Here is a 22,823-nt window from a genome sequence, read left to right as displayed (position 1 = left end):
GGGCTTATCTTTTTTGCTCTTGTGTTACACTAACTTATTCATTCTATCAGAGACAATTGTAAGCTTCTTCATGTCTAATATCTTGATGACGGTGTCATTGTATGGGGGTCATAGGAGGTGGGTAAAGCCATTGACATCATTCGGGAAACAAATCTAAGATTAGGTCTCGAATTGAATACTTTTATTACTGAGATATATTGGTCTTCTTGTGATGGTAGTAAACTTTTTGGGGTTTGGTTCCCTTCAGCAATTACGGTGTCGGTCTTGGAAATGAAGTTGCTTTGAGGGGTTGTTAGTCAAGGTGGAGGCTTTATCGACAGGTTGTCGATGAATAAAGTTGTCAGGTTTGTTGAGTTAATGTATCTTCTGCCACAACTGATGGATCCTCAAAGTGAGCTTATTCTACTTTAATCATACATGGGTATTGCCAAATTGAGTTTTGGCCTAAGAACATGTCAACCTAATCATATGGAGGAATCAACTATTTTGTTTGATAAAGAGTTGTGAACGGGGGGTTTAAGATATATGGTTGGTGGAGGTCTTTTGTTTAGGGCCTTCACGTCTTCTTTAACTATTAGAGTTTGGAGATTGGATTTATACTTTGCATTAGAGGAGACCTCATACGCTTTTGTGGCTTCTAATGCTCAATATTGGGTGTTACAGGATCATGTATTGAGAGACATTGAGATATATGATATGGACTTTGGTTTTGACATAGCTTTGGATAGTATTAGTGTTATCATTTCAGATTTTGACTTTAGCAGTTTTACTAGAAAGAACATTGTCCCTCCTAAAGTGAAACATATTTTGGGGAATGTCTTTTCTAGTAAAAGTTTCCAAGACATAGACGTAAAGTTTGACATGACTACAAAACAGAAAATGTTTTTTGGTTGTTTGTAAGCAACACTAGCTCAGGATTTTCTCCTAGTTACTCCTACTAGTGGTACATGAACATATGTCACCAGTAGATTATTATACTATCCTTAGATATCACCTTAAGATTCTTTTATTTCCTATTGATAATTTTTGCACTATTTATCAAAAGCCATACTTGGATACATTTGGGGAGCACATTATTCATTGTATGGAGCTTCCAATCTTCAAATACCGACATGACTTTATTAGAAATGTCACATTTGATATATTTCGGCATATTGAAATATATGTCAAGAGGAGTTTGTGAATTTCTTGGCTGACCCACAAGATGGGTGACCAGCACTTAGACCAGCAGATGTTCTGGTGTACGTGGGGGTAGAAGGAAAACATGCATGCTTGAACTTGATTAGGGTTTCCCCACTAGTGTGACCGGTGACAAGAGGTTTTATTAGGGGACAAATTTCCCTCGAGTAAAGTGGTCAAACATGAGAACTATGTTCTGACAACTAACATGATTTCATATCATTTGTCTTTAATACTGTTGATTTCCTAACACCAGAGAAAGTGGATCTTTTATAGAGAGCACAACGACTCGTGCAGAGCAGTGTTATTTCTCCTAGCACTATATATATATATATATATATATATATATATATATATATATATATATATATATATATATATATATATATATATAAGAAGAATTTATTAGTTCAAATTGTTGTTGTTTTCTGACTCCAACATGTTCCTTAGTAGTGTCAATCGTCTTCTCTTATATCAAATCTTGAAACAAACAGTGAGTATCAAAGAATTGAACTCGGCCGTTTTTATTTTGTGTTAGCTTACTATCAAATAACAAGTTTCCAGACAAATTTGAAACATGTAATAAATCTTAGATGGTTATTAAAGGAGACAAAACAATATAACCATTGTCTGTCACAATTAAAAGAGAATCATCAATAACTTTAATTTTGAAGACTAGTTGATTATGAGCAAGTTCTTGACAATGAAGTACACATTGATGGATAAATAATGCTTCTTGAAATGTTTGCAAATGTTAAACCCATTGATCATCAAGAAACTCTCAAGGAACGGGCTCAGAAGGATTCCATGGTTGAAGAAATTTCTTTCATAGAGAAGAGTGAAACTTGGGAATTAACCAAGTTACCTAAAGGGAAGAATGTCATCGCAATCAGATGGGTGTTTAAGCTTAAAGTGAATCCTAAAGGAAAGTTTTTCAAGCACAAAGCTAGGCTTGTGGCAAAAAAAATCCTCCAGTTACAAGGAATTGATTATGATTTGTTCTTCTCACAAATTGTAAGACATGGAACCATTAGGTTGGTAATTGATTTGACCTGCTATAGAGGTTGGTCTCTCTTCCATCTTGATGTGAAGTCCTATTTTCTTAATGGGCCTCTAGAGGAAGAAATGTTCATATTCCAACCACCTAGTTTTGTCATCAAAGCAAAGGAAGGCCTAGTTTGGAAGTTACACAAAGCCTTTCATGGCCTAAAGCATGCCCCAAGAGCATGGAATAGAAGAATTGGCAAAAATTTCATTGAGGCAAGATTTAGAAAATGCAATTTTTAATAAGATGTTTATATCAAAGGCGAAGAAGGGAAATATATTTTGATCATTTGACTTTATGTGGATGATCTCCTTGTAATTGGTAGTTATGAGACTGAAATTGAACACTTTAAGGGGGAAAATGAAGCAAGTGTTTGAAATGACTGGTTTAGGCAAGCTAGCCTATTTACTTGGCATGGAATTCTTACCTACCTCTGGTGGAATGATTCTACACCAATTAAAGTATGCAAAAAGATATCTTGACAAATTTCAACATGTTAGTGTCTAATATTGCAGTCACACCAACTTAAACAAATTTGAAATTAGTGAATTTAGATGAAGGCAAAGAAAACAAATTGGATGTTAACACATTCAAGTCGTTGGTAGGTTCATCGAGGTACTTGTGTCAAAGTAGGCCAGACATCTGTTATTTAATCGGATTGGCGAGCATGTTCATGAACAACCCTATAAAATAACACTTAAATGCTATGAAGAAGATAATAAGGTACATAAATGGCACACTTCATCATGGTATCATATTCCCTTTAAGAAAAGGCAAAATAAACTTGAGCTGACTGATTTTTTTGATGCTGACACTACGCCAAATAAGGAAAAAGAGGGCGCTTTTTTTGGCCTATAACAACGCTTTAAAGCGCCCTCTAATCTGGCGCTGGCATAGGTAAAGACAGCGCTTTTTTTCCTGGTGAAAGCGCTCTCTAAAGTGGCTCTTTAAGCCCTTTAAGGGCCACTTTAGAGGGCGCTTTTTAAAGAAAGCGCCCTCTAAAGTGGAAACTTTTAAGGGTTTAGAGGGCGCTTTTACTGGAAAGCGCCCTCTAAAGTGGAAATTTAAAGGGTTTAGAGGGCGCTTATTTTAGAAAGCGCCCTCTAAAGTGGGTGGTTATTTAATTATTTTTTTTAAAAAGCGCTATTTTTTTTTTATTTTAGACAACCTGTATATTGAAGCAGTACACCTAAAACTGTATAATTTGAAGCCCTTTTTCACACATTGCATTCAACAAGCCTTATATACAACAATCCATACATATACAACAATCCACTGATATATAATCGTTTAACTTCTAAAGATTCTAAATATACAACCAATTCATAACTTAAAAAGAAATAAAACTAAAGATTCTAAATATACAACCAATTCATAAATATCATATAATTGTGTTTATACCTTTTTTTTTTATGCAACTGACTCGATTTGCTGTAATAAAAGCCATTTTACCTGTAATAAAGAAAACAATTAAAATCATTTGACCTGTATCTTTTTCACTAAGTTCTCTTTCTTTTCTTGGTTGGAATATGTTCTACATGTCTCTTAACAACACATACGGTTGGATTGATCCAAATACCCTCATTATGATCATTTCTAATATATGAATCATTTGATATAATATTCTCATCTTGATCATTTCTGGTAAACGATTCAATCTCAACATCAATATCACCTTGATCTCTAGTGTTTTCATCAATTACTTTGTTGGAAAAAAGAACTATAGACCATTTCGTACTTTTCAGATCATTGACATAGAACACTTGTCTAGCTTGAGAGGCTAGAATAAAAGACTCATCTTTGTATCCCACCCTATTAAGATCCACTTGCAAAAATCCTGACTTATCCATTCGAATGCCGTTATTATTTTCAACCCACTTGCAACCAAATATAGGAATCTGAAACTTCTCATAATCAAACACCCAAATGCGCTCGATAACACCAAAATACGACAGATTTGCAAATTTGGGGTTTAAGTCCTTCACACTTGATATGTGCATTGCTTCAGCTACCACGGTGACACCACTATTCTGCATAGTACTTTTATCATCTTGTTCTTTGGTATAAAATGTGTATCCATTAATCGCGTATGCGCTATAAGAAAAACCATGGAAACTTGGACCATATGCTAAGCATCTCAACCTTTATGTTATTGAAGCGGGATTTGAATAATACTTTGAATAAATATGATCCTTAAACCAAGGTATAAAACATCGATTGTGCTCTCGTACTATCCAATTTTCATTTCTATTGGGATTTAAACCTCGGAGAACATCCTTGTGAATTTCAACATACGGCTCAACCTCATTCTCATTGTGCAGAATGTAACACCCCGATAAAATAAGATAATTATTTAAATTGAGTTAATAATATATTTATTAATTTAATTAAATAATTGGAATTATTATTATTATTGGAATAATAATTATTGGAATATTATTGGGATTATTATTATTGGATTATTTTTATTGTTATTATTGGAATAAAAGTAGAAATCAGTAAAAAAGGTTCCATTTGGTAAAAAGAGTTATTTTCACGTGAAAAGGGAAAAGAGGCAGAAAAGGGAAAAAGGGCAAAGAGCCAGAGGACGAAGGTTGAAGGAAGGAAAAGCTTGGAGCTCAGAGATTGCCGGATTTACTCAGGTAAGGGGGGTTTATCATCGATTAATGGGTATTATGGGATAATATGTGATGGGTAGTGAGAAACCATTGATTTGCCTCTGATTGAATGATGTATGATGAATTTGTGAACTTTTGGGATGAACGAAATTGGGATTAAAATTGAAGAAATTCGTAGGAATTAGAGGTAGAAAGGTTAGAAATTTGTGAAATCGAAAGTGTATGATTCGTGTTAGACGAGATGAATGAATTGTGTGTAAAATTTGGACTGTGGAAGGTTGAATTGGATAGATCTCGTAGCAGGAGAAGCCATTGCAGATCTGGAAATTCTGGTTTCTGGTCATACGCGTATGGCACTAGGCAATACGCGTATGATATGGCTGGTACGCGTATGGATGAGGCCTTACGCGTATGAGTGAAAGAGATGAGGTTTTGAACGTGAAATTGTCTCTGTTGGTACGCGTATGAGAATGTGGTACGCGTAGCATACGCGTATGGGAATGGGCAATACGCGTATGGATTTGGTCAGGAATGGGCAATACGCGTATGGGCATAGGCAATACGCGTATGGGCAGACTTGTGGTTTCCCTGAACTGTTGTGGTGCAGTTTTTGGTTGTTTAGGCTGAGTGCTGTAACTTAGCTGATGTATGACGTAGTGGGGATTATTTCCCGTTGTTTTGAGTGGTATAGGTATTAGTAGAGTGTGCTAATACTGTGTTTGATTATGCGGCATGATATGATATGCTTTTGTGATAAAATGTGTTGATGATGTGTGATGGTATGCATGATGCTGTGAATGTATCAGTTATGTATGCATTGTGAATAGACTGTTTTATGGCTTAGAGTGTGAGCATATGTCTATTCCTGAGTTGTTGTTATTGTTGCATTGCTAGATGATTAGCATGCATATTGTGGCCCATTTGGGGTGGTAGCTAATTCCCATGGTGAGGAATTAGTGAGTAAATCATTTTGATTGTTGTTGATGTTTGCATGCTAGGTGATTAGCGTGCATAGCATGGCCCATTTGGGGTGGTAGCTAATTCCCATGGTGAGGAATTAGTGAGTGAGTCACTATGTCTCAAATGAGTGGGACTAGTGAGCTTGGTAGCCGTGCCTGGATTTGGACGGTGAGGTTGAACTATATGTTCACAAATAGTCGGTACCGCATGCATGGAGTCTCATTGCATAATATATGTATGGCGTATAATATGAATGGATGTATTCCAATATTATACGTGTGTTTGTGTTGTTATGGAGTACGATTTGAGATTATACTTGTGTTTTATGTTGGTGTTGAGCATGAGATTGAGCCGATGTGCTGTTACTGATTGTATGTTGCGATTAGGGTGATTAATGTGTTAAATTGCTTAACATGACATTATATTCTATAATGCTTATTATATTGATTGAGGAACTCACCCTTACAACTATTTTACAGGTAACGAGAAATGAGTTGAGTAGAAGCGAATGCTTGGAGTCTAGTGTAGTCTCCTTAGTGGGTCGTGCTCTGATAGATGTAACATCGGGATGGGTTGTCTTAACTTGTTTTAAATGTTTTATTGTTGGTTGAGAACCATTTTACATGTAATGTTTTACATGATTGATGGAATTTATATCCGCTGTGTTTTATGCAAATGTCTATGTTTTGAATTAAAAAAAAAGAGCATGACCGTTATATTGTAGAATGGTGTGGAATATTGTGTGACACCCTTAAATGGCATAATTACTCTGATGTTGTATTTTGATATTTAATTTAAATTATTGGGGTATTTTAGAAGGGTGTTACATTAGTGGTATCAGAGCATAGTCGGTCGAGTCGAGTCGTAATTATTCTGTTTCCCCTGTACGGGATAGGTGTTGTGTAACCCTATCAGTACTTATTGTTTTAGTTGTTGGGTTTTCAGAATAGAGATGGCTGGAAGAGGTAGAGATGATGCTGCAATTGCTGAGGCTCTGGGTATGCTAGCTGGAGTACTTGGAGGAAATCCAAATGTTGTGGGAATGGGAACTGCTCGTCAACTGAGTGAGTTCCAGAAGAACAATCCTCCAATGTTCAAGGGAGCATACGATCCAGATGGCGCTCAGAAGTGGTTGAAGGAAATCGAGAGGATCTTCCGAGTGACGGAGTGTGCCGACAACCAGAAGGTCAGGTTCGGTACGCATATGTTGTCAGAGGAAGCTGATGATTGGTGGGTTGCTACCCGCACTGAGTTGGAATCTGCTGGAAATGCTGAGATCACTTGGGCTGTGTTCAGAGAGAGATTTCTGAGGAAGTACTTTCCAGAGGATGTTAGAGGAAAGAAAGAGATAGAGTTCTTGGAATTGAAACAGGGTAACAGGTCTGTTACTGAGTATGCTGCTAAGTTCACAGAGCTGTCAAAGTATTATACTCCCTATAACGAGGCTACTGGAGAATTTTCAAAGTGTGTGAAGTTTGAGAATGGGTTACGTCCCGAAATCAAGCAGGCTATTGGATATCAGCGGATCAGAGTGTTTTCTGATTTGGTTGACTGTTGCAGGATTTTTGAACAGGATTCCAAGGCTAGAGCAGAGAGCTATCAGCAAAGGGTTGATAGGAAAGGCAAGAATCAGAATGATCGTGGAAAACCGTATGCAGCTGGCAAAGGTTTTCAGAAGCAGAGTGGGATGAAGAGGCCTAGTGGGGGAGACTCTAGTGCCCCTGCTAAGTGTTAAAGATGTGGTCAGGCTGGACATCGTATCCATGAGTGTACCAGTAATGAGAAGAAGTGTTTCAAGTGTGGAAAAGGTGGTCACTTGGCTGCAGACTGTCGGTTGAAGACTGTGACTTGTTTCAACTGCGGAGAGTTGGGTCATATTAGCCCACAGTGTCCTAAGCCGAAGAAGGAGAATCAGTCGGGAGGCAAGATCTTTATATTAATGGCTTTCCTCTTGTAGCTATTATTGACACAGGTGCTGCTCATTCCTTTATATCTTTGGATTGTGCTGTGAAACTTAAGTTAGAGATATCTGAGATGCTGGGTAGTATGGTGATTGATACTCCTGCGAAGGGTTCAGTGACTACTACTTCAGTTTGTTTGAATTGTCCTTTGAGTATTTTTGGTAGAGACTTTGGAATGGACCTTGTGTGTCTTCCACTAGTACAGATTGATGTTATTCTGGGTATGAACTGGTTGGTGTGTAACCGAGTTTATATCAACTGTTTTGATAAGACTGTGATTTTTCCTGAGATTGAGGAAGGAAAGAGTTTGTTTCTATCTGCAAGGCAGGTGAATGAGGAAGTAGCAGATGGGGCAGAGTTGTTTATGCTGTTAGCGACTTTGGAAGCTAAAGATAAACTGGTGATTGGTAATCTAGCCGTGGTGTGTGACTTTCCTGATGTGTTTCCTGAAGAAGTGAATGAATTACCGTCAGAGCGTGAAGTTGAGTTCTCGATCGATTTGGTACCTGGTACTAGGCCGATATCGATGGCTCCGTACCGTATGTCTGCTGTTGAGTTAACTGAATTGAAGAGTCAGTTGGAAGATCTGTTGGATAAGAAATTTATTCGTCCGAGTGTGTCACCGTGGGGTGCACCAGTGTTATTGGTTAAGAAGAAAGAAGGTACTATGAGGTTGTGTGTGGACTACAGGCAATTGAATAAAGTGACTATCAAGAATCGGTATCCTTTGCCGAGGATTGATGATTTGATGGATCAATTGGTTGGTGCGAGTGTGTTCAGCAAGATAGATTTGAGATCTGGGTATCATCAGATACGTGTGAAAACTGAGGATATTCAGAAGACTGCTTTCAGAACAAGGTATGGACATTATGAGTATTCTGTAATGCCTTTTGGCGTGACTAATGCGCCTGGAGTATTTATGGAATACATGAATAGGATTTTCCATCCGTATCTAGACCAGTTTGTTGTGGTGTTTATTGACGATATTTTAGTGTATTCGAAATCTGAAGAAGAGCATGCTGAGCATTTGAGAATGGTTTTAAGAGTTCTACGAGAAAAGAAGTTATTTGCTAAACTGTCTAAGTGTGAATTTTGGTTAGAGGAGGTTAGTTTTCTTGGTCATGTAATTTCAAGAGGTGGTGTTGCTGTTGATCCTTCTAAGATAGAAGCGGTATCTAAGTGGGAAGCTCCGAAGTCAGTTTCTGAGATAAGGAGTTTTCTTGGACTTGCAGGTTATTATAGGAAGTTCATTGAGGGATTTTCTAAGTTGGCGTTACCGTTGACGATGTTGACTAGAAAGGGGCAAGCGTTTGTTTGGGACTCAAAATGTGAAGAAGGTTTCCAAGAGTTAAAGAGAATGTTGATTACTGCTCCTATTCTGATATTACCGAGTTCGTCGGAATCATTTGAGGTTTACTGTGATGCTTCATTGTTGGGCTTGGGTGGTGTGTTGATGCAGAATAAGCAGGTTATAGCCTATGCTTCGAGACAACTGAGGGTTCATGAGAGGAACTATCCGACACACGATTTAGAGTTGGCAGCTGTGGTTTTTGTTCTGAAGTTGTGGAGGCATTACTTGTACGGGTCAAGATTTGAGGTTTTCAGTGACCATAAAAGTTTAAAGTATTTGTTTGATCAGAAAGAGCTGAATATGAGACAGAGGAGATGGTTAGAGTTTCTGAAGGATTATGATTTTGGTTTGAATTACCATCCGGGTAAAGCAAACGTAGTGGCAGATGCATTGAGTCGGAAATCATTGCATATGTCTATGTTAATGGTTAAGGAATTAGATTTGATTGAGCAGTTTAGAGACTTGAGTTTGGTGTGTGAGAGTACTCACAATAGTGTTAAATTGGGAATGTTGAAGTTAACGAGTAATATTTTGGATGAGATTAGAGAGGGTCAGAAATCCGATATGCTTTTGGTTGATAAGTTGACTTTAGTGAATCAAGGTCAAGGTGGTGAATTCAGAGTTGATGAGAGTGGTGTTTTGAAATTTGGCAATCGGGTATGTATTCCGGATGTTACCGAACTTAAGAAGAGTATCCTGGAGGAAGGACATCGTAGTGGCCTGAGTATTCATCCTGGAGCTACGAAGATGTATCATGATTTGAAAAAGTTATTTTGGTGGCCGGGAATGAAAAGAGAAATTGCGAGTTTTGTTTATTCTTGTTTGACTTGTCAGAAGTCAAAGATTGAGCATCAGAAGCCGTCTGGGCTAATGCAACCGTTGGCTATTCCAGAGTGGAAGTGGGATAGTATCAGTATGGATTTTGTGTCTGGTTTGCCGAGGACAAATAAGAATTTTGAAGCTATTTGGGTGATTGTTGACAGATTGACGAAATCGGCTCATTTCATTCCGATCAGAATGGATTATCCGTTAGAGAGATTGGCCGAGTTGTATATTGAGAAGATTGTAAGTTTGCATGGTATTCCGTCTAGTATTGTTTCGGACAGAGATCCTAGATTTACATCGAAGTTCTGGGAAGGTTTGCAGAGGGCTTTGGGAACTAAGCTGAGATTGAGTTCTGCATATCATCCGCAGACTGATGGTCAGACTGAGAGGACGATTCAGTCGCTAGAGGATCTTTTGAGGGCTTGTGTTTTGGAAAAGGGAGGTGCTTGGGATTGTTATTTGCCTTTGATTGAGTTTACCTACAACAATAGTTTTCATTCGAGCATTGGTATGGCACCGTTTGAAGCTTTGTATGGTAGGAGATGTCGGACACCTTTATGTTGGTATGAGTCCGGGAAGAGTGCTGTGGTTGGACCTGAAATTGTTCAACAAACTACGGAAAAGATTAAGATGATTCAGGAGAAGATGAGAATTGCTCAGAGTCGTCAGAAGAGTTATCATGACAAGAGGAGGAAGTCACTTGAGTTCCAAGAGGGAGATCATGTGTTTCTTCGTGTTACTCCGATAACTGGAGTTGGTCGAGCCTTGAAGTCGAAGAAGTTGACACCTCGATTTATTGGTCCTTATCAGATTTTGGAGAGGATAGGGGAGGTAGCCTATCGTATCGCTTTACCGCCGTCACTTGCGAATTTGCATGAGGTTTTTCATGTATCTCAGTTGAGGAGGTACATTCATGATCCGTCGCATGTAGTCCAAGTAGATGATGTCCAGGTGAGAGATAACCTGACTGTTGAAACATCACCTATGAGGATCGAGGATCGAGAGTTGAAGCAGTTGCGGGGTAAAGAGATTGCCTTGGTGAAGGTAGCTTGGGGAGGACCAGCGGGTGGCAATGTGACTTGGGAACTTGAGAGCCAGATGAAGGAGTCTTATCCTGGGTTATTCACTTGAGGTATGTTTTCGAGGACGAAAACTCTTTTAGTGGGGGAGAGTTGTAACACCCCGATAAAATAAGATAATTATTTAAATTGAGTTAATAATATATTTATTAATTTAATTAAATAATTGGAATTATTATTATTATTGGAATAATAATTATTGGAATATTATTGGGATTATTATTATTGGATTATTTTTATTGTTATTATTGGAATAAAAGTAGAAATCAGTAAAAAAGGTTCCATTTGGTAAAAAGAGTTATTTTCACGTGAAAAGGGAAAAGAGGCAGAAAAGGGAAAAAGGGCAAAGAGCCAGAGGACGAAGGTTGAAGGAAGGAAAAGCTTGGAGCTCAGAGATTGCCGGATTTACTCAGGTAAGGGGGGTTTATCATCGATTAATGGGTATTATGGGATAATATGTGATGGGTAGTGAGAAACCATTGATTTGCCTCTGATTGAATGATGTATGATGAATTTGTGAACTTTTGGGATGAACGAAATTGGGATTAAAATTGAAGAAATTCGTAGGAATTAGAGGTAGAAAGGTTAGAAATTTGTGAAATCGAAAGTGTATGATTCGTGTTAGACGAGATGAATGAATTGTGTGTAAAATTTGGACTGTGGAAGGTTGAATTGGATAGATCTCGTAGCAGGAGAAGCCATTGCAGATCTGGAAATTCTGGTTTCTGGTCATACGCGTATGGCACTAGGCAATACGCGTATGATATGGCTGGTACGCGTATGGATGAGGCCTTACGCGTATGAGTGAAAGAGATGAGGTTTTGAACGTGAAATTGTCTCTGTTGGTACGCGTATGAGAATGTGGTACGCGTAGCATACGCGTATGGGAATGGGCAATACGCGTATGGATTTGGTCAGGAATGGGCAATACGCGTATGGGCATAGGCAATACGCGTATGGGCAGACTTGTGGTTTCCCTGAACTGTTGTGGTGCAGTTTTTGGTTGTTTAGGCTGAGTGCTGTAACTTAGCTGATGTATGACGTAGTGGGGATTATTTCCCGTTGTTTTGAGTGGTATAGGTATTAGTAGAGTGTGCTAATACTGTGTTTGATTATGCGGCATGATATGATATGCTTTTGTGATAAAATGTGTTGATGATGTGTGATGGTATGCATGATGCTGTGAATGTATCAGTTATGTATGCATTGTGAATAGACTGTTTTATGGCTTAGAGTGTGAGCATATGTCTATTCCTGAGTTGTTGTTATTGTTGCATTGCTAGATGATTAGCATGCATATTGTGGCCCATTTGGGGTGGTAGCTAATTCCCATGGTGAGGAATTAGTGAGTAAATCATTTTGATTGTTGTTGATGTTTGCATGCTAGGTGATTAGCGTGCATAGCATGGCCCATTTGGGGTGGTAGCTAATTCCCATGGTGAGGAATTAGTGAGTGAGTCACTATGTCTCAAATGAGTGGGACTAGTGAGCTTGGTAGCCGTGCCTGGATTTGGACGGTGAGGTTGAACTATATGTTCACAAATAGTCGGTACCGCATGCATGGAGTCTCATTGCATAATATATGTATGGCGTATAATATGAATGGATGTATTCCAATATTATACGTGTGTTTGTGTTGTTATGGAGTACGATTTGAGATTATACTTGTGTTTTATGTTGGTGTTGAGCATGAGATTGAGCCGATGTGCTGTTACTGATTGTATGTTGCGATTAGGGTGATTAATGTGTTAAATTGCTTAACATGACATTATATTCTATAATGCTTATTATATTGATTGAGGAACTCACCCTTACAACTATTTTACAGGTAACGAGAAATGAGTTGAGTAGAAGCGAATGCTTGGAGTCTAGTGTAGTCTCCTTAGTGGGTCGTGCTCTGATAGATGTAACATCGGGATGGGTTGTCTTAACTTGTTTTAAATGTTTTATTGTTGGTTGAGAACCATTTTACATGTAATGTTTTACATGATTGATGGAATTTATATCCGCTGTGTTTTATGCAAATGTCTATGTTTTGAATTAAAAAAAAAGAGCATGACCGTTATATTGTAGAATGGTGTGGAATATTGTGTGACACCCTTAAATGGCATAATTACTCTGATGTTGTATTTTGATATTTAATTTAAATTATTGGGGTATTTTAGAAGGGTGTTACACAGAACATACAAATGCACTTGATCCCGTTCGACCCTTGATACTGCCACGATTTTATTTCCAATTAGATTTTTTCCTTCTTTCTTTTCGACAAGCTGAGACTTGGGGAGTCCGATTGACTGAACATTAGACAAATATTCAGTACAAAACTCAATCGCTTCTTCAACAATGTATCTTTCAACCATACAACCTTATGGTCAACTTCGGTTCTTCACGTACCCTTTTAATATTTTCATATAACGTTCAACAGGGTACATCCATCTCATATAAGCTGGTCCACACAATTGTGTCTCTTTCACAAGATGAACAACTAGATGTACCATTATGTCAAAAAATGATGGAGGAAAAAACATTTCAAGCTCACACAAAGTAATAACGATTTCTTTTTGCAACATTGGTAAGATCGCAGGATCGATCACCTTACTGCAAATTGACTTGAAGAAAGAACACAACTTAGTTATAGAGCTTCTTACTTTTTCTGGAAGAATAGAACGTATACCTATTGGGAGAAAATGTTCCATTATAACATGGCAATCATGGGTCTTTAAACTCTTTAACTTGAGGTCTTTCATAGACACAAGTCTTCTAATATCTTAAGAGTACCCTTCTGGAACTTTAACTTCACTTAGAAACTTACACAATGTTTTTTTCTCCTTTCTAGATAGAGTATAAGCAGCAGGCGGTAGATATGTTCGTTTTCCTTTCTTCAAGGGTCCTAATTCAGTTCTTATTCCCATCACTATCAAGTCCTTTCTTGCCTTAAGGCCATCCTTAGACTTTCCTTGTATATTGAGTAACGTGCCAATAACACTTTCAAATACATTTTTTTTCAATATGCATAACATCAAGAAAATCTCTCACATACAAGGACTTCCAATACGGCAATTCAAAAAAAACTGACCTCTTCTTCCACCCACTTTTGACAAGTGTGTGGGCAAAAGGCTTGCCAAACTGAGTATCCAAATCTTTCACCTTTTTAAAAATTTGATCACCCGTCAATATAGGTGGAGCTCTGCCTTGTTCTGTCTCTCCATTGAACGCATTTCTCCATCCACGGTAGTGATGATTTGAATTTAAGAATCTCCGATGACCGAGAAAGACATTCTTCTGACCAAACTCCAAGCACTTCCAATCTGTTTTATCTTCACAAATAGGACACGCACATTGACCTTTTATGCTATACCCTGATAGATTTCCGTATGCTGGAAAATCATTAATTGTGCCAAACAACATCGCCCTCAAGTTGAAACTTTCTTTCCTATATCCATCATAAACCTCCACACCGGTCTCCCACAAAATCTTTAAATCTTCGATTAAGGGCTTCAAGTACACGTCTATGTCATTCCCTGGTTGTTTAGGTCCAGAAATCAACATAGACAACATCATGTACTTACGCTTCATACATAGCCATGGAGGTAGGTTATAAATCATAATAATCACAGGCCATGTACTGTGTGAGATACTCTGGATACCGTGTGGGTTCATTCCATCAGTAGATAATGCCAAGCGAAGGTTTCTTGATTCTTCTCCAAATTCATGATAATCATTATCAATTTTCAACCACTGTGGTGAATCTGCCGGATGTCGATACTTTCCATCTATAATTCTTTCATCTGCATGCCAGGTCAAGTGTCTTGAATCGGTTTCACTATGAAACATGCGTCTAAATCTCGGAATAACAGGAAAATACCACAAGACTTTTGCTGGAGACAACTTGTTCTTATATCGCGAGACACCGTATTTAGGACACTCATTTAACGATGCATACTCATTTCGAAACAAAACGCAATCATTTGGACATGCATGTATCTTATCATAGCTCATGCCAATAGAGCACAACATCTTTTTGGTCTCATATGTTCGATTGGGAAGAACATTATCCTCAGGAAGCATATCTTTCAAAAGGGCTAATAACTCTGTGAAACTTTTATCCGACTATCCATTGCCCGCCTTTAAGTTGTATAACTTTAATACCACAGACAATCTTGTGAATTTAGTGCAACCATCATACAAAGGTTTCTCTGCATCACTTACCAACCTCTCAAACATTTCGGGACAATCCTTAAGATCTCCTTCAAGTGCTTCTGCAATCTCTTCAACTCGATCACAATCGTATGTATCTGCGCCACTATAGTTTGAGGCATAGGTCGTACTATCCCCCGGTTCAGCATTCTCGTTACTTTTCTCACCATGCAAATTCCAACATGTATAACTTCGATCAATTCCATGCCTCATTAGATGCAATGTCAACTGAACTGCGTCAACCCGTTTCCCATAACAACAACCCAAGCAAGGACATATCATTCTACTGGGGTCTTCGACGTGCACAACGACAAACTTAACGAATTCTGATACCCCATTCTCGTACTCTCTCGACAATCGATTGGAAGACATCCATGTATTATCCATTACTAATTAGAATAAACAAAAAACAATTTCAGAAGAGAAACCAAAAATGGGATGAGACAAAACAATTTCGGTTTATTGAGTTAGTCTCTGTGCAGGGCATTCATGTCTCCAACAACAACCCAAAACCAAAACAATTTTGGTTTATTGAGTTAGTTTCTCAACATTTTCAGATATCTCTGACTTCAATAGCATGAGAATGTATGAACCATGCATTAAGCATTAGTGGTATGCACTAATTTGTAGCATAGTTATATATCATCATATAGTTTTTACAAAAGATAAACATTGACTAGAAAATATATATGTAGAATTGTATAATGGTCTAACTGAAAGCTAACAGAAGAATAGTCGACTCTAATTTACTCTATCAAATAACATCCATACCTAAACTTCTTAAGTTACTAGCTACGCTATGTATGCTAGAATAAATACACTCATAAGCTGCATAGTGTACCTTTGATTGGTAGAAGGTGTTTTAGATATTGCTGCCTCCTTTTTCTACATCGAGAAACAAATGGAACAGTTGGTGAAATTTGACCCATAATGCCTAGTCTCCATTGCTAGCATTGCAACACAATAATTATTGTTGAGAATACTCAATAAATGTATGAACCAAGAAAAATGAAACCAAAAATGAACAATAGCGAACGTCAGAAGAGAAACCAAGTAATATGAAGATTAGAAAAATACCTATGGTGTCAAAATCGAACAGCTAACAACGAATTAATAGAAGGAGGAAACGTCGTAGATCTAACAGAGGTGGAAGGAGAACGCCTTAGAAGTAGCGAAAATCGTAGTAGTGAGAACCCTAACGTGAAAAAGAACGAAAATAACAGAGAGTGAAATAACAAAACGCGCAGTATGTTATAATTTTAATGTTTACTAAAGGGGACCTTAGAGGGCGCTTGTGGAAAAAAAGCGCACTCTAAAGGGGGCCTAAGAGGGCGCTTATGAAAGCGCTCTCTAAGGCTTTCCAAAAGCGCTGTATAAACTGGAAATGCACATGGACTTATAGAGCGCTTTTTTAAAAGCGCCCTCTAAGGGTAACCTTAGAGGGCGCTTTCTAAAAAGCGCCCTGTATTGTTGTCCCTCTATCTCCTCCTTATTTTTTCGCTTCACCTTAGAGGGCGCTTTATTACAAAAGCGCCCTCTAAAGTGCGCTGTCTATTCCAGTTGTTCGCTCCTTATTTTTTCGCTTCACTTTAGAGTGTGTTTTTGTAATAAAGCGCCCTCTAAGGTGCGCTGTCTATTCCAGTTTTTGGCGTAGTGTGATTGGTGTGGGAACAAGATTGATAGGAGAAGCACAACTGGATACATCTTCAAATTCCTAGAAAAACATGTGTCACATTGCTCAAAGAATCAATCAGTGATTGTTTTATCCAGTTGTGAAGTTGAGTATGTTGCAGGTGTTGTTGTAGCATGTCAAGCAAATTGGCTTCAATAATTGTTGAATGACTTAATGATCAAGATAGAAGAGCAAATCAAACTTCATATAAACAACAAGTCAACAATTAATCTAGCCAAAATTCCAGTTTCACATGGAAAGAGCAAGCACATAGAAACCATAATCTATTTTCTTAGGGATCAAGTCGCCAAAAGAAAGCTTGAAGTTGTGTATTTCGCAATAAAAGAACAAGTGGTTGATGTTCTCACTAAAGCCATCAAAATATTGCAATTCATAAAGTTGATAAGGGAACTTATAGTTATAGATTTTGATAGCTTTAATTAAGAAGGGGTGTTGAGTGTAATCTAGCATATTGCTAAGTTATTATGCGAAGAAAAGTTAGTTAGAGTTGGTTATTTTTATCAGTTGTTGGTTTGTTATGAGTAGTTACTTGTTAAATAAGTAACATGTGTTTTGTATAAAAACAACCATCAAATTAATGTTACTTAATCATTCTCTTTCATTTTCATAACTCTTTGTCAATTATTCTTTTCTCTCTTTCTCCAAAAGTTGGCTTCCCTAACAATAAGGTTATTCAGACGTGCATATTGATGATAAATGACTTACTATGTAGAAGTTACAAGTCATGGAAAAATTCAGAGTGTTCATTTGGCATGTACTTTATTAATGACCTATGACCAGTTCCTTGATTTCCAAATGGAGTTTTAAGGGAGCCTTTGTGTAGTCATTGTGGGCATTAGGATAATTTGCTCCATATTTTTAGGGATTACCCAATAACATCCAACATATGGAACCAAATAATAAAAATCAAACACAAGGTCAATTTCTTTTGGGGAGACACTGATAACTAGTACAAGGTTACTCTTGATCCTTTTATTAGTTTTGTTTAGTCTAATAAAAGGATTAGACTCTTACAATATAAGAAATCAAGGTTTCAATTAGTGACTTAGAGGTGTGACTATATTTAATGATTCACACTTTTCGAATAAATTTATCTATATTTAAAGAAACCCATAATGAAAAAGAAATGAGATATAGAGAATGAAGAGAGAGTGATTACAAATAGAAGAACAAAATAGGTGATCATTTGATATGTAAAATGAGATGAATTTATAAATATAATACATGTGTGAAAAAAAATGAGATTAAAATGTCAAAAATAAAGGATATAAAATGGATTAATAAGAAGGAAAACAAGACAAAAATAATATGTATTGGTTGAGTTAAATGAGTATAACATTTTGATTCTGAGTTTTAAAAAAAGGAAAGCAAAAAAATATGTTCTTATTTTAGCTTTTTTTTGTTTAATTTGAATTATGCTACTCACTTTGATTTTATTTTAAATAAATGGTGTAAGTCTTTTAGTTGGACTTATATTAATGTCTTAATAACATTTTCAGTATATAACAGTTTGGGGGATATTCATCCCACCCTATGAGGTGTTTCCACACCATGCTGAAAAGTTATAATTGTTCCTAGATCATATTCGGATGCACCTTTTTCACACACACGCCAGATCAAATTGTTGAGACACATTTATTTTGTTAAAATTTAGTCTGAAGATGCATCTCCATATATGCATTAAGGTGATTTCAGAGGTGCATCTCCGTAACAACTCTTAATTCAATGTTCAGTAAATATTCCGGAGATGCATCTCCGAAATATTCCTTGTTAGGTTAAACCATAAACAACAAGAAACAATTGTAGAATAATGGAGAAAAATAAACAACATAAATTAATATCAAAATAAACATAAAATAGATAATCGTTAAATTAATATAAATTTAACATTAAATTTCAATACAAATGAGTGGTTCAAGACGTTGCAACATCTTTATAATATATTCGACTGATCTTGCAATTATCGTATCGACTTTAATCGGATCTTTTGTTGAGTAACGGTAAAATGTATTATGCATAACCTTTAAATATTCATTTGTCTTCAGTTTAAGTATGGTAAAGTATATCTTTCCTTCGTCTTCAATCGAGGGTGAACGATACTTGAGCTTGAGAACTCTCAGATTTTTTGTATATCGCAAGAGAGTGTTCCATTTGGATTCTAGATTGACAAGAAGTATGTCCTTGGATGCCCTAAATTGAAGTGGAAGATTTGTGTCATTGAAGTACACAAATTTAAGACGAGGATACGTATTATTCTTGTTTTTGTAAAGAAAATGGGATGTGAGGCCCTATTTATATAAGTTTTAGATTAATTTGGATCTTAGAAACCATATTCTTTCATCAAGACATATTCCAGATATGCATATCTGAACACACCTTTTTTTAAAACAAAATAAGGGTGTTTACAGAGATGCACATTCGTAACATCCTTTGTTTTGTTTTTTTTACAATTAAAATTATATGTGTTTGGAGATCCATATCTGAATTCACTCAGAACAATGTTACTATAAAATCAATATAATATGCAGTGCAAAGTTTAGAAATAGAAAAATTGTATGATAGTTTTCCAAAATTTACCCCTAAATTATATAAGAATAAAGTAGAATATACATTATGTATATCACAATTTGTATCGAGATTACATCATTGACAATATTTCATTGTCGCGTCGCGAAAAATACAGAGTCACCATCGAACTTTATTTATTCTAAAGGAAATGTAAAATATCGATAAAACCCTTAAAAGAAAAAGAAAATGGTCATCACAACCAAATTCAGATTCGGAAGTCGTTTATGCAATGGAAAGATATTAACACCCCTCACATTTGTCGTACTCAACGGGAACTATTTTTATTATTTTGCACGGATGGATGTTATTATCTAAAGGTTACTTGTGGTTGATTTTAATTAAGGGAAAAAATAAGTTTTTAATTAATGTGCTCGTCAAGATTTCAAAATCATGTGCCTATGTGTTCCCATTGTGAAATGAGAAAATCAGATCTTTGTAGTTCGTGGGGTAGAAAATACATATTTGTTGGTTGTTTTTATTGAACTATATTAACATTCGCATTCTAACAGTTAAATGTTGCTTGTATATTCGCACGTGGGAGGTTTAAGCATTGTTTGTATTATGGTATAATGGAAATAACATGTCATTTATGAAAATCTTTTGAATTCCCTAAGGCGAAAAATTGAATTTGATTGGTTGTGATTGATTTTAGTATAAAGACGAATACTCAGACAAGGAGCTCTATATCAGTGTCTGAACATTCAGGGAGAGATAGTCTACATCCTCCTCCTTTTCATTTCTTTCATTATGAAATTTGACTTGATTTGAACTGCACTAAAGTCTATGAATGAAGGTGAATACTTTAAACAATTTGGTCATGCGTCCCATATCCAGAGATATTCAGAATAAGGATAGGAATACACTCTCTCGTTATTCTCAATTTCTTAAGGCTCGTGATGCATAATTTACATTGTATTTTTTTAAGTATTTTTGGTTTATTTACAAAAATAATTTTAATTTAACACGATTAAAATGGGAAAAGCCTTAATGTTGTGATGCAATTGTTCCAAAGTCTTCACCCTATGGTTTTGATCCTACCATTAACTAATCAAAAGATTAATTAACATTGCTAGTATCCTAAAGTCATCAATATAATCAATTGACCAAGATGAATTTAATCAACTAATTAAACCAATAGAATGGATCATGCAAGAAACTAAGTCAACATAATTCATACAACTAACCCAACTCAAAATTGATAATCCTTTAAATCATGCATTTTAAAGACAAAGAAAAAGAAATAAAGATTAAGGCCATAGAACCCTAATTTTTAATCTAGTCTAATAATAATTAAGAAGTTTAATCATGAAATTAATTAAGACTAAAACCTAATTATAACTAGATTCCATCTTAATATATTAAAAAAAATACTACGAAAAATAAAGAAAATAAAGAAAAATTTACCAGGGGTGCTGACAACCACAATGGCAGAAGGTTGTGTGCATATCAATTGGGTGCAGGGCCCAAGCTTACTTTGACCTAGTTATTTTGTTATTGATTAATTTATGATATGGGGTGTAATGGACAATGGATGGTGCGCTACACAAGGCCATTAGGTCTGACCTGAGAGAAGAACTCAAAAGGGGAAAAGGGGAAATAATTCCCTCATTCACTACTTCACTCTCAGACTCCCTCTTTTTCATCTCTCACTCAATACCCTCATTGGAAATTGCTTACATCTTATCGAAAATTGCCTTTGGCGGCGACAGAGCCCATAGTGCACCCAAACTAACATCAAATGACCATCTCCTCCTCTTACACTCATCCCTCATCTCTAATTATCCTGACCATCAACCAAAACCCTTTAATACACCCTAAACACTACAAACCCTGGATTTTTCTAAGTGAAATTAAATAGCAACCATCTATGAACTCATAGTATAACCTTAGGGCTATGTTTGGCAACTCATGGGCTACAACATGGTGATAAGCATGGATCAAGAATGTAGAGATTCACACTTACCCACGAAGTAAAGAGTGTGAGAAAATTGAGAGGAATGTGTTTCTTTTGTACTAATTTTAGTGTAAAAATTGAATAGGGAGTGTGTTCGTTTGGTAGTTAGGAGGTTGTTAGGGTTTGAAACTAACTTTGGTGGGAAAATGAAAATGAAGGGTATTTGGGTAATTTGGCGCAAGACACATGTCACTAGGTTATTAGGCAGTTAGAAACTTGTTTCAAAGTTAGTTGAAGTTTGTTAGAGGGTCATTGGCTTTGGAGATTTCAAGGTTGTTAGTGGTTAGCCAATTGGTTTTAGAGAGGTTAGTTAGGTAGTTTGAAGTTTGTTTGAAATCAGTTAGTGGTTAGTTAGAGGGGTGTTGGCTTTGGAGATTTTAAGGTGTTTGAAATGATTTTGAGAGAAATTTAAATAGAGGTTATAACTACCTTGGGCAGTTAGTTTGGTTAGGGCATATGTTATGGCGGGTAATTTTTCATGATGCTTGAATGGTCATGACAATGTATGCATGTATGGCTTTTTATGTCATGGGTGTCATGTATGTGCATTTGAATCATGTTTGAGTTATGGCTTTTTATGTCATGGGTGTCATGTATGGTCAATCTTTTGATTGTTTTCTCCAGTTGAGTAAGATTCGTATTCCTTTGTTCGGAATCGAATGTCCATCCTTTAACAAGTTTGCCTTTGCTCTCTTCAGGATGATGTCGGTTGATCTATCCATCTAACAACCTCCAACCCGGCTATGGATAATCTTCCATGCGAGGGTATTGTCTACGTTTTGACGGCTATAGACGATATATCTCATGCACTCTTTGGTCAATCTTTTGATTGTTTTCTCCAGTTGAGTAAGATTCGTATTCCTTTGTTCGGAATCGAATGTCCATCCTTTAACAAGTTTTCCTTTGCTCTCTTCAGGATGATGTCGGTTGATCTATCCATCTAACAACCTCCAACCCGGCTATGGATAATCTTCCATGCGAGGGTATTGTCTATGTTTTGACGGCTATAGACGATATATCTCATGCACTCTTTGGTCAATCTTTTGATTGTTTTCTCCAGCTGAGTAAGATTCGTATTCCTTGTGGAATCGATTGTCCATCCTTTAACAAGACTGCTTTTCTAGCCCTCTTCAGGATGTTGAGTGTTTTGGAACACAAACCAATTCACGCTTTGGTCGGTCACCCGTTTCATGCCTACAACCCGGTATTCTTGGTGTTCCTTCCTGTCGGCTCGCTGTCGTGACCTCGATCCCCAGTGAGACCCCTGCAAGTGTTTAGCCTTGCCTTGACATGTATAGATGTCGTCCTGTCAACACCCGCGTGTGTTGTTTCCTTGGTGTCGGTAAACACCATCTTTCGGTGATTTCCGGTCATGCGTAAGTGTCTGGTCTTC

The sequence above is a fragment of the Lathyrus oleraceus genome, chromosome 1 (genome assembly GCF_024323335.1).
Source record: "Lathyrus oleraceus cultivar Zhongwan6 chromosome 1, CAAS_Psat_ZW6_1.0, whole genome shotgun sequence".
Classification (NCBI taxonomy): Eukaryota; Viridiplantae; Streptophyta; class Magnoliopsida; order Fabales; family Fabaceae; genus Lathyrus; species Lathyrus oleraceus.
This window is presented reverse-complemented; position numbering follows the sequence as displayed.